Raw genomic sequence first — 12,795 nt, forward strand, 5'->3', positions numbered from 1 at the left:
TTTAAATCCTTTGGGAAATGAAACAGCCCTAAGGCAACCTTTCTGGTTTTCAAAAGCCTGGGTTTTTGAGAAAGAGAAAGATTGACTCAAAGCTCTAAAAGCTGAGTGTGGTGACATGGTCTCTTCTAAGGAGGCATAGAGTAGGAACGTGACGTAGGATATCAGCAAAGTTCCAGTCTCACGGGACCAAGAAAAAGCCTCAGCAGTTGAGAGGAGGATCCAGCCGGAATGCCAGACTCCATGTCCCTTCCTGATTAACGTCTCTATTCATCTTTACATCAAACCTGGAGGTGGGGTGGAGTGGGGTGGGGTGGAGGGTTGTGTGTGTGTGTGTGTGTGTGTGTGTGTGTGTGTGTGTGTGTGTGTGTGTGTACTTCCTGAGAAGTTTGTCATGAAGCCCCAGAACAAAAGTTCGACCCCTCAGCTGCAGTATGTCCAAACTGTCTGTCTCCGAAAGGCTCTGTGTGTCACAATGGTCCTTTAAGATGAGTCTGAGATAGTGTATTCCTGAATGACATATCAAGCAGTTTTCTTGTTTGGGATAGCTGTAAACTTTGCTGTGGCACCATATGCATGGGCCTTGATTTATTTTTTTCACTGTATTGTCCCACACAGCTGCATTTCATTCATCTGTATTTAGTACATTGTAAGACCATCTTATAATTGTTTTCAAGGTCTGGTGATTTATTCGTACCTCTAAAAGACTTCGTTTTGACTGAACTCAGACTGAGAAGTAGACGTGCTCAGCTCGGACAGCCTAGGTCTCCTGCCATCTGTTTTTGGTGTTTTCCTTCTTTTAGTCTCTTGACCAAACATTTAGTATATTCTTCAGCCTCCTTTTAGGTTCTCCTACCATGTGTTTCTTCAGAGCAATACACTGGCATTTGTGTCGCAGGACACGTGGAGTAGTAAGATGCTGGATCTCGGGTGCTGTGGTCCTGGATTTATCGCCTTCATTGTTTAAGCGTTTCCTGATCACATGTTGGCAGACATCATCTTCTTTAGAGAGACTGAAAAGCTTCTGGATCTTGCTAGCTCTTTGGGGTCCCAACTGCCAGGAATATCTCTCTTCTTTGGGCTTATTTTGGGGTTTTTGTGTTGTTTTGTTCTTTTTTTTTTTTTTTTAAATAACCAACTTGAGAAGCCTCAGTTGGAATCCACAAGGCATTTGTGAAGAGGCTTGGACTTCCTCTCTCCAGTTCTCCCTGGTCTATAACAGCGGTTCACAGGGGTCACATATCAGTTATTCTGCATATCAGATATTTACATTATGATTCATAACAGTAGAGAATTACAATTATGGAGTAGCTACACAATTAATGTTATGGTTGGGGGTCACCACAACGTGAGGAACTGTATTAAAGGGTCGCAGCATTAGGAAGGTTAAGAACCACTGGTCTATAATGAGAATGCCCCATACTCAACAGCAGGTACACTCGGCCATGAGTCAAGACATCTTGCTTCATGAGAAAACCTTGTTTGTCCTTCCCACCACAAATTCAGACCACATAACCCTTCCCCTCTTCACCCAGAGCATCTGCAGCTCCTTCCGTGGCCACGCGCTTCTCATAGAAAGTACAAAGCGTGCATTCATCCTCCACTTCAGTGAGTTTCTGACAGCCGGTGGTTCTGAAGGGGTCATTCGGCTTCATCTTGACACTGCCGACCACCTAGGAGGGGATGTGAAAAAAAGCATCTTATAATTTTAAAATTCATTTTATGAGTACCAGATACCTATGCTATTTCTTTTATTGTGATAAAAGTGAAGTTATAAATGGAGAGTCTATTTTATTAGGGCATATAACAGAGGCAAACTTCCTAAAGTATAGCCTTTGAGAATATTCAGTTGTATTAGATAGTACTAAGTCGTTTTCCAAATTGATAATGCCATTTAGAATTCTCAGAACTATTTTAGAGTTTGTGTCCCTGGCTCAGAGGATGGTTTCATGGTTTTAGATGCCTGCTACCAAGCCTGATGACCTGAGCTCAGTCCTTGTAACCCACATATTAGAAGGAGAGAACTGACTCAGTTGTCCTCGGATCCCCACATGTGCATTGTGGCATGGGTGTGCTCAATCAGATACACACACCAAATAAGTAAATATAACGTAATGACGGAAGAAGAGTTGTGCATCTGAACATTGCTATTATCTAGTCAATGTAATGCGTGCCAAATGGCACCCCCAAAGTCATTTTGATTTCCACTTTCATCACAGAAAATGTTGAACGCGTCTTTATATATATTTGCCGTTTGAAATTCCTGTGGAATTCTCTTGTAGAGCCTCTGCCTTTCCTATCAAGTCACTTGTCTTTTGATGGTGCAGATCATGAGCTAGTCTAGACTCTAATCCCTCATTGCTTTCAGTTGTACCAATTATCTCTCCTTTCAAAGTCTGTTGTTTGTGTTTTCAGTTTCTTGAGAGTGTCCTTTAGGAAACAGGTATTTTAAATGTTGATGTAGTCAAATGCACTGGTCTTTGGGTGGTTGAGACATTACATAACTTATTTAAGGCATCCTTCTCTACCCTGACATCATAAAACTTTCCCCTAAAAGTGTAAAAATTGGTCCAACATGGGAGTGTACACCTTTGACTCCACTACTTGGGAGGCAAAGGTGTGAAGATCTCTGTGAGTTCAAGGCCAGTTTGGTCCATATAGCAAGTTCCAGACCATGCAGGGCTACATAGTGAGACACTTTCTCAGAAAGAGGAAAAGTGTAACAATTGGTTCTTCCCCTTCACATCCTCAGTCCTTGTGGAACTGTTTTTTAAGAATGTCGTGAGGCAGGAGTCCAGCTTTAGTCTTCCATGTCATAAGCAATCGTGCCATTGACCGAAAGCTGAGCCGTGCACTTTGACAATGCGTTGCTACTTTAGCTTCTTAGTATCTTGATATCTGCAATGTAAAGCTCCATTGTTATTATTGTAGTTTGGCTTTTGTGTGTGTGTGTCCTTTGCTCTTTATGTGTATTTTAGAACCATCTTGTAAAGAAATAGCCTATTTGTATTTTTACTGGAATTACAATGAATCCATTGAGTTTCAACCCACTTCGTGTTGCCTTCCATTGCTAAAACACCACTGAAATCAATCATGCCCAAATCATCAAAAACTAGATGTTGTCAAATCCGTTGGTTTTTCTCTTTGTTCTCTCGCCTTATTGACCTGTTAACAGCATGCAACCTACATGAGAGTGCTCTCCTTTCGTACTCAGCATGTGCGCTGGGCTGTGGAGCATCACGCTGTCCTGATTTTCCCCCTAACCTAGGAAGGGAACCCCTCCGTTTTTACAGGTGGCCGCTTCACCTCTAGCTGACCTCTGAGAGTTGGAGTGCCAAAGACCTGCTATTTACTTCTCTTCCCCATTTCACTCTCAGGGTTGTGGTTTTCTAGTCCATGGCTTCCAATATTACTATGTATTACTGACCCCTTAAACATAGAGATACATAGATTTAGACATCCAGTGGTAACCCTGGTATACTTGACATTCCCAGCTGGACTTCAAGCTGGCATAAAAAAATTAATGTACATTAAAAAAAAAAAAAAGTTCTACCCTAAATATGATTCTTTTTGTGGTGGTTTGAATGATAATGGTCCCCATAGGCTCATCTGTTTGAATGTTTGGTCCCTAGTTGGTGGAACTGTTTTGGGGAGGATTAGGAGGTTTGATCTTCTTGGAGAAGACGTGTCATAGGAGGTAGCAGGCTTAAGGTTTCAAAAACCCATGTCAGTGCCCACCTCTGCCTGCTGCTTGTGGGTTAGATGTAAACTCTCCACTAACTACTGCTCCAGCACCACGGCTTCCTGTCTGTTGCCATGCTCCCTGCCATGATGGTCATGGATTTAGCCTGTGAAACTGTAAACAAGGCTCTAATTAAGTGCTTTCTTTCCTACATTGCCTTGGTCATAGTGTCCCTTCACAGCAATAACTAAGGCACTTTCCCAGACTAAATAAATAATACCATCGCATATCTATATTCCGAACTAAAAGAATGAATAAACATATCCGGGTGGTGGCGGCGGCGGCGGCGGCGGCGGCGGCGCACGCCTTGAATCCCAGCACTCGGGAGGTAGAGAGAGGCAGATCTCTGTGAGTTTGAGGCCAGCCTGGTCTACAAAGCAAGATCCAGGACAGGCACCAAAACAACACAGGGAAACCCTGTCTCGAAAGAAACCAAACCAAACAAAACACAAACACAAAAACAAAGAAAAAATAAACAACAACAAAACCAAACTAGAACCTAAGTCATTCCCATCTGAATCCACTCATTCTCTGCACCTAACCCATTAACAGGTTGCAGATGCTACCTCCAAAATTTCTTTTAAATCCTTCTATTTATGTCTGTTTCATCTACCATCACAACAACAGTTGAAGTCACTATTTTCCTTTTGATTTGATAACAGCAACAGCCTCCTAATCAATGTCTCTGCGTGTGATCTTGCCTCACTGTAATTCGCTCTTCACTAGGTGATGAGCGTGACCTCAGAGTTAGGGCAGAACCTGTGGTTTCTCGGCTTAACATCTTCAAGGACCTCTCACTGTAATTAGAATACGATCCCAAGTCCACACAAGGTCTACTGGGCAGGCTCTTGCCTGCTTCCTGGGGCTTTTGCTCTCTAAGTCCATTCCCAGCAGCCCCCTGTTTCTCCCTCAAACATGCCAAACTCGTCCCTACTTGGAGCCATTGTCTATGCCGACCCTGATGCCCTTAGCTCACAGCGTGGCTTTTGTGTCCTTAATCTGCTATCGGCTCAAATAGAGAAGAGACCTTCCCTGACCTAAAGAGTGTCACCCACCATAAAACTTCTGAAATTGTTCTCGCTTACTGATTCAGATGTTTATTCTTGACTAGAAGTAAAGTCTTTGAAGGCTGGGGCCTTGTCTGTCCTGTTCATCCTTGTTCCTGCACCTACAATAGTGTGTCTGTCACCTAAGAGTCCCTTGAAAAATGTTTACTCAGTGGATAAAAGTCCTCTCAGAAGGCTATGTAGTATGATGGGGAAAGAAGCCAGATGGCTACAGCCTAATGATACCTTAAAGGCTTAAACTACAATTCAAAACTAGTCATGTGAATAGGCTTGACACAGAGAGCAATGAAGAAAAATGAAACTAATGTGCTGGGGTGTGAGCATTAGCCGCATTTCCTTCCATACACTGTTGTTTTGCTACTGCTGTAATAAGTCAAATCAAATAAAACCAACTCTGAGGTCATATGTTCCCAAAATGAAATAAAGCACAGTCAACTTGTGAAAACAGTTTATATTTATGATTTTGAAAGAAGAAATGAAACTTACAAATGAAACTCCACATGGGTGTGTTCTTTTTCCCCTGCGACGACAATCCAATTCATGTTCCAAATACTAAACTTACATTTATTTTATTATGTCCTTTTCATCTGGAGGTTGCTGAGGATTGAACCCAATGTCTTATGTATGCAGTCCACACCTGAGCTTTATCTGCCCTTCTCCCCGCCCCCCCACCCCGGCCCTAGATTTAAAAAGAACGATTCATCTCTGCCACCATCACTATGTAATTCATATGTTGTGTGTCTGACCTGTTTTAGAGAATGAAAAGCCAAACATTTTCAGTATTTATGTGAATTTTCTCTTGGGTTTAAATACTATTTGTTTTAGCTGGCTGCATAAATAAAAACTAATTATAACAAATACAATGCCCTGCATTACAAATAGAAAATATTTGAGTAGTTAATGAATGATAAATGTGTGAGATGCAATAGCCTATGCAGCCTATCAAGTCCTACAAATTCAAGGGCCCAGACACGAATTCCACTGTGATAGTATTGACAGGCAAGGCCTTCCAGAGGTGACCGGGGCCTGGGGTGGATCACTCAGGAATGCTGTTAGTGTTCCAATAAGAAAAGCCCAGAGAGCTAACTAACACTCACAGAACTCAACCACACTGATGCTCTGAACTCAGACTTGCAGCATCTAGATTCTGAGAAATCATTTTTTTTTTTTTTGGTCTTTTATTTGTTGTTTTTCTAGAGTACTTTTATTCAAGAAAATAAAAGCAACTGAACATGTGCCTCTATGTCTTCTTTTTTATGAACAATGCAGTATATTATAATTATTGCTTGGCCCCCATTTCCTTCAATAATGTATGCCAGTAATATCTCATTTATAGATGATGTTGTTTCATACAATTCCATCGCATGGATATATTATATTTATTTATAGATGTTAGACTTCATTATTTATAAATAACACAGGTAACCAAATTCCTATTGTTGAGTGAGATAGTTTCTGCTGTTACAAATTGGTATCTAATACGATGGGTAACCTCATACAAGCACCCCTTTATACATATGCAAATGTATCTGATCCGTAACTAAAGATGAGACTACTGGGCCAAAGGGTAAATGTATAGGTGATGCCCTACTCTTGAATTCTCAGCCTTAACTCCTCAGTTTACCTGCCAGCCTGAAATTTTGCCTTGGTCAGCCATGCCCTCAGATTGCAGGGCTACATGCTTTAATTTCTGCATGTAATCAGAGGCTGGGATGGGTCCACAATGGCCGTCTATAGAGTGGAGAGCCAGGAAACCCAGCAGCTACTCAGTCTATGAATCCTTGGGATGAAAGGTGCCAATGACACAGCCCTAGTCCACAGAGTCCAGAGCTGGAGGCGTGGAAGCTCCCTGAAGACTCATCGCTGCAGCCAACAGCCAAGTACTATGGGCGATAATAGCAGGAGGGAAAAACTGCAGCTGAGGTCAGTGGTGTTCCTAACCCTGGGGTCGGCTTGTATCAGCACCCAGAGGTCAAGAGCCTCTAGCTGCACAAGATGAGGAAGACAGACAAGGCTTGATACTGTACAGTATTCCCTCACCCCAACACACCCCACACACCCCATTCCACAATACAACAGAATGTGAACCTGGCCCCAGAAGTTTCAGGCCATGATCACCAGGCTCCATTGCTTTACACATGAGGCAGAATACTGTGGTGGCAGAAACATGGCAGAGAGTGGGCCATTAGCAGAGACAGCAATATTTGTTATTTATAAGCCATCCAAATGACAGTGTTCTGTTATAGTAACCTGAAATGACTAGGGCTTACTTGCTTTATTTTAATGTATGGCCTAACAAATTTGTATTATGATGTCCTTATGATGTGTCAGGCACTACCCTGGGGACTTTAAAGCATGACCTGTTTCATTTAGTTCTCCTCAGAACTCTTGGATGAGGTGCTATTGTCCTGTTTTTCTGATGATGAGACTCTTACACCTAGTGGGTAGTAGATTCTCAAAGTTCACACCACTAGTTCCCATACCAAAGCTGACATTGAGATCCAGCTACAGATGTTGGTTTTAACTGGATGTGATAGTAATTGGAAATTAAGTAAGTAAAAGTGTTTTCTATGCATGATTGAGATAATACTTGTGTCTGTTTCATATTTTCGGTGGTACCTTGCTCTGAAATGCTGTAAGAGCTGGGACCGCCGCAGGTTTCTGAAGTATCACTGAACACAGATGTCACTCTGAAGGATACTGTTAATATTCCTTTGCTCAGAGAGACTGAGGACCACTCGGCAACTTGTGTCCTCCACAGCTCCGGAGAGCCCTGCCCACGCAGACTCCGTGAGAATGGCATCCCTGAGGCCGTTAAAATTTCTCCATCTGCAGTGGACCTGTGGGTGGTCTAACAGCTTGCTGGCAGTCTAAGACCATGCCTTTCAACCAGATCCTTCTCTTGGTATAATAGCAGTCCATTTTCAGTTATATATCCATCAGAGTTTAAAATTAAGAGGACATATTAAAACGCCACTTTGTATACTTCTGAATTGGTGTGTTACCTTTTCGGTTTTAGCCCCATATAACGGGCTTAAATGTTTAGGTGTCTCTATACACAGTGGAGTTTTTTTTTAAATTAATTAATTAATTTCTATGTGGGATGTTATGGTTTTAAATGACTTATCAGGGGCTTTGGGATAAGAATCTGGCAGCAAAAGGCAAATGACAACATGGGAAGAAATCTAACCCAAGATGTATTCCTTCATCTGTTTGCCTTTACATAGTTGTGATACCATTCAATTAGACTATTTTGTGTGTTTCAGTGTCCATGTACGTGTGTGCTATGGTGTATCTGTGAGTGTGGAGGCTCAGGCTATACACCTTATTTTGAGGCAGGATCTCCCATTGGCCCATAGGATCTCTTCAGCCCTGGGATTACAAGCACACACTACCACATCTGGCCTTTTTTTCTCACTTGAGAACAAATTCAGGTTCTCATGCTTTCAAAACGAGCACGTTGGGGACCGAGTAGTTTCCCTGGCCCCATTAAATCTTAATGCAGTCAAATGGTACTCAACTGATCTGGTCCTTGTAGACAACTAAATTTGACCCTAAAAGGTAGGCGCTGTCATTTCCAGAAAGGACAGGGCTAGATGAGCCATGTGTGCAAGGGACCTACAGAGCCATCTGGCTTACCCTTTCTTCAGATCACTGAAGCCTTGGGTCAAGAGGGTTGGTAGATAAACACAGCTGGTTGGTGAGAAGAATGAGATGGAACATAAGATAATTTCCCCTGTGATAGCTCACTGTACCCTTACCTCTGTAGAAAACACAAACGCTATTTCGTGAGGATACTCCTATTCTTCTGTTCCAGTTTTGTGATTGTTCTCTTGACAGCATTTACTGACAACCGGTCGAGTTCTTTAGGCAGGAATTCTGTCTCCTCCATCTTTAGACAAAGAATTTTTTTTTTCTGGAATAAAAGCCACTGATTGGTAACACTGGTCATCACCTACACGTCTGGGCTCTATCACTACTGACTCATATATAATGACTGGTCAGTTGTCTTCCATGTACTTTTTTCAGTGTGAACTAAGGGACTGGAGTATATGACCCACCATGTACTTTCCAACACTTGTAGTCATCCTTCCGTGACGCCATTGTGATGCCGAATTATCTCATCCTTAAGTACATTTGGAGCACACAACAATCTTTTCGGTCCTTGATAAATGAGGTAATGTTTTCAGTGGCTTGGTCAGGTTTGCAGCCTTGTTTTTCACAGGCTGCTGTTAGGACTGGGTATTCTGGTGCTCTCATGTTCTGTTTTCTGTTTCTAAATCACCCCTGAATATACTGTATGCTGACCTGTCATTCTGTTCTGGTTAGTCTAGATTTACTTTTTGTTTTGGATTTTTGAACAAGGAGACATAATTGCTGAAAAGAAAAAGCTCCCCGGTGGACTTTTCAGAGTTTCTGGGCCCTGTCAAGAGTTACACACTTAAGCCAGGAATCAGTGCCTGACTCAAAGGTCCCATGAACAATCACAAGGGACCTGGCTTAGGCACTTAGCCCCAGACAGATGCTCACACCTGGGGAGTGAACAGCAGGCTGAAATGCATCATCTTTCTTGGAGCTTCTGAATAGACTCACACACACAAATGGGCTGCAGGCAGAGAGCAGCAGAGCCAGAGGCATACTGTGCAAAAACTTCAAACAAAAGCAACGCTGCCATGAATCGGGGGAAAGTTGGAAGACGAAGGAAAACAAACGGAGCTGGAGAGTGGCTGAGTCACAATAATAACAGTGGACTCACTGGAGCAAGGTTAAATAAACAAACCTGAGGTGGTGGCCAGATGACCAGACAAGCGGCGCTCCCGTCATCCTGGCTTTAGAAGGTGTTGCAGCATACTGCAAATTCTAGCTCTCTATGAAACTGAACTGGCCACAGACTGCTTCTTGTAGCCCCATAACTTCCCACAGCTCTTTTGAAAAATTTCCATCCCCAGCACTAACCTGGTTATGTGCCTGTGCCTTGCCGACTGAAAAAGTCAAAGTAACATGGCATCTTGATTGAATGCACAGTACCAGGCCTGGATGTTGCATGGTAGTCAGGACTCCGCACTCAGTCTATTTTGCTGAGTGAAGAGGTAGGGTTTGGGCTTACTTTGGGAGAATGGTTGAGTCTGTGTTAGACCCGTGAGAGGGTAGTTTCTTCTCTAGATGAAGGTGAAGCCAACGTTCTCTGAAAACCTGCAGGCTGGAGCTGAGAGAGGCCTCGAATGGCAACACATGCAGTCATTTAACCCAAGCCGTGTCTTCTTCTGCTGGTTCTGGCAGCAGATTCAGTTTTTCCATGACCTTATGGGTCCCAGATAAAGGAGCTGGTGAGCTAATAGAGAAAGGAGTTTGGAGAAATGGATGAGGACCACCTCCGCTAATTACAAGAAAGCCTGCAGAGGCAAGATGCCTGCAGACGTCCCCATTTGAAAGCGAAAGGACATTCTGTTTAAATCCAGTCCCGTGTGTCTAATGTGATAGAAACTGACTTTTATCAATAGGCATGAAGAGCAATCATTAGCCTTTGAATTCTGTGCTTTTTCTGAAGCATCGTATTCTATACCCCAGTGCTCTCATGAGGGGAGCTGTTTTGTTTATGCGTTTGAGCCTTTTCAACACGCTCTAAATTGAAACAGAGAATCTATTCTTATTTTTTTTTCTCCTGCTGCTGCTAGTGTAAAATCGAATAAGCAACAGCACGCCGCAGGAAGTCAGTCTAGCCACAGCGAATCTGTACTTGTGTTTGAGAGAGGATGGAGAGAATGAATGTTTGCCCTGTGGCATCAATTTCCTGTCTAATGTTCTTCAAGAGGCATTTGGAAAATGCCCAGCCACACAGATGTACATAAATACCATACATAACTTGTTTCTGTCCGTGGAAAGAGGAGCCTGTAAAACTATGACAAAGCTGGCCTACCGATGCCTGCCGGCAGCTGATGAATCACTTCACCTTTAACTGGATGACTTAGAGGTGCGTTATCCCAGGGCTTGACGCTGGAAGGACAAACCGGGAGACCAGTGTGGCGTTTGGCGTCTTTGCCCATGTTACTCATTTAAGGCTACTTTTATTCAAAAGAGTTTCCATGCCCCTTCCTCCTGGAGTCTGCCAGACACAGCATCCCCCAACAGAAACCAATCCCTCCTATTTATAAATCCAAATATTTGCTTTCAAACCACAGAAAACGCGTGTCCATATCGCAAAGTACCTCTTCAAGAATGGGCAGGTGTGTTCCCAGTTCGTCAAGTCTTACGACCTCAGACTCTTCAAACATCATCACTGGCCATCTTGTTTAAAAGGTGGAGGCTTGACTGAAGAACCAGACCCCTGCTTTTGTTTCAGCCACCAGCCTGTCCAACTGGGACAGAGTTTAAGAACGGAACACACACACACACACACACACACACACACACACACACACACACACACACACACGCGCGCGCGCGCACACAGACAGAAATTCAGATGCAATGGATCTGCCTTCTAATTTAGCTTTGCTGTTTTCTCTTTCAAGGCTCGGGCTCTAACCCTTATGCAAAAATCTATGCAGACTAGGCAAGAGCTCCAACAACTCCAGGCTCACCTACCTCCTAATAAAAGGCAAGAGAAGAAATAATCTCTGCGACCTATTATGGACCATGTATGAGGAGCCTTCTGCATTTGTTCACATCTCCTTGCTTCATAGACAAGGAAATCTGAACTTAGAGGATATAAAAAGTGGCTCAGGGTCACCACTTACTTGTCAATCGAATTCAGGCCCAGGTCTGTCTGGTCCTAAAGCCTGTAGTCTTTTCTCAAACTTGGAAATTGTTAATCTAGGCTCCACAGAAGATCTCAGAAGATGCTCAGAGGTCCACAGTTTCTTCTTTTCTTTTCTGACAGGGTCTCAGGTAGCCCAGGCTGGCTTCGAACTTGCTATGCAGAAAGTTTTCTTGAACTTCTAATCCTCCTGCTTCCACTCCTGGAGTGCTGGTATGATAGGTTTTGTACTGCCGCACCCTGTTTAGTGTGGTGCTGAAGCTTAGTGTTCACTAGGCAAGCAGCACCCTATCAACTGAGCTGTCCCCAGATTCCCACGGGCCTTCAATTAATGTAAATCTGTCATTTTGTGTGTATAAATGCTGGGGAGAGGGACTGAAACTGCTCAGATCTGCCGGCTGTATCCCTAGCGCCTAGCAGACTTGTATTTTATTTCCATCCCCCTGTCGCTGTCTATACATTTCCCCTGCCTGCCTCTGGTAATCACCTCTCTACCCTACTCCAAAGGATTCAGCTTCTTAAGATTCCACATCTGAAGTGAGATCATACTGAACCCTCCTCTCTCTGCCTGGTGGTTGATTTCGCTTGACATAATCCCTTCCAAGTTCACCCACGCTGTTCCAAATAAGGCAATTTCCTGTTTGTTTTTAACAGCAGAATAGTATTCCATTGTGTATGCACACCACAGTCAAAACCGTGCTAATTCCTTTTGTGTGTCTGGGCTGCTGTGAACAAAGCTACCAAAAGGGAGCACGTCATCCTCAGCACGCTGATTTCAGGTCCGCGGAGGATCCGCCCAGTGCTGGGCGGGATCGCTGGACTGTGCAGTTGCTCTAACTTCAGCATTTGAGAAAGCTTTGCGGTGTTTTCCAGAATGCCCATGCTCATTTGCAACATGACCAGGGTGCTCAAGGTTCCCCTTTTGCTACGGCCTTGTCGACGGGTGCTATCTTTCATCCTGAGTCTGACAGGTGTGAGGTGCCAGCTCTTCGTGGCTCTGATTTGCATTTCTCTGAAAATTACTGATATTGGGCCATTTTCATGTAGTTTTATTTTATTTTTTTCTCATTTGGACATGTTCTTTTGAGAGATGTCTATTCAAACCCTATGGCCCACTCTGTCAATAAGGTTATTTTTCTCATTACTGAGTGGTTTGACTATAATCCCTTCTTTGATGCATGATTGCAAGTATTTTCTTACTGTTTGTAGTTTTTCTTCCGTGGACTGTTCCC

The 12,795-nt window shown here is 43.3% G+C and overlaps 1 pseudogene; it reads right to left on the reverse strand.

Annotated features, from left to right (window-relative positions):
- Window positions 1-696: 696 nt before the first annotated feature.
- On the reverse strand, window positions 697-12,520 carry LOC102906876 (small ribosomal subunit protein eS6 pseudogene; annotated as a pseudogene).
- Window positions 12,521-12,795: the final 275 nt, after the last annotated feature.

This window comes from Peromyscus maniculatus, chromosome 6, assembly GCF_049852395.1.
Source record: "Peromyscus maniculatus bairdii isolate BWxNUB_F1_BW_parent chromosome 6, HU_Pman_BW_mat_3.1, whole genome shotgun sequence".
Taxonomy (NCBI): Eukaryota; Metazoa; Chordata; class Mammalia; order Rodentia; family Cricetidae; genus Peromyscus; species Peromyscus maniculatus.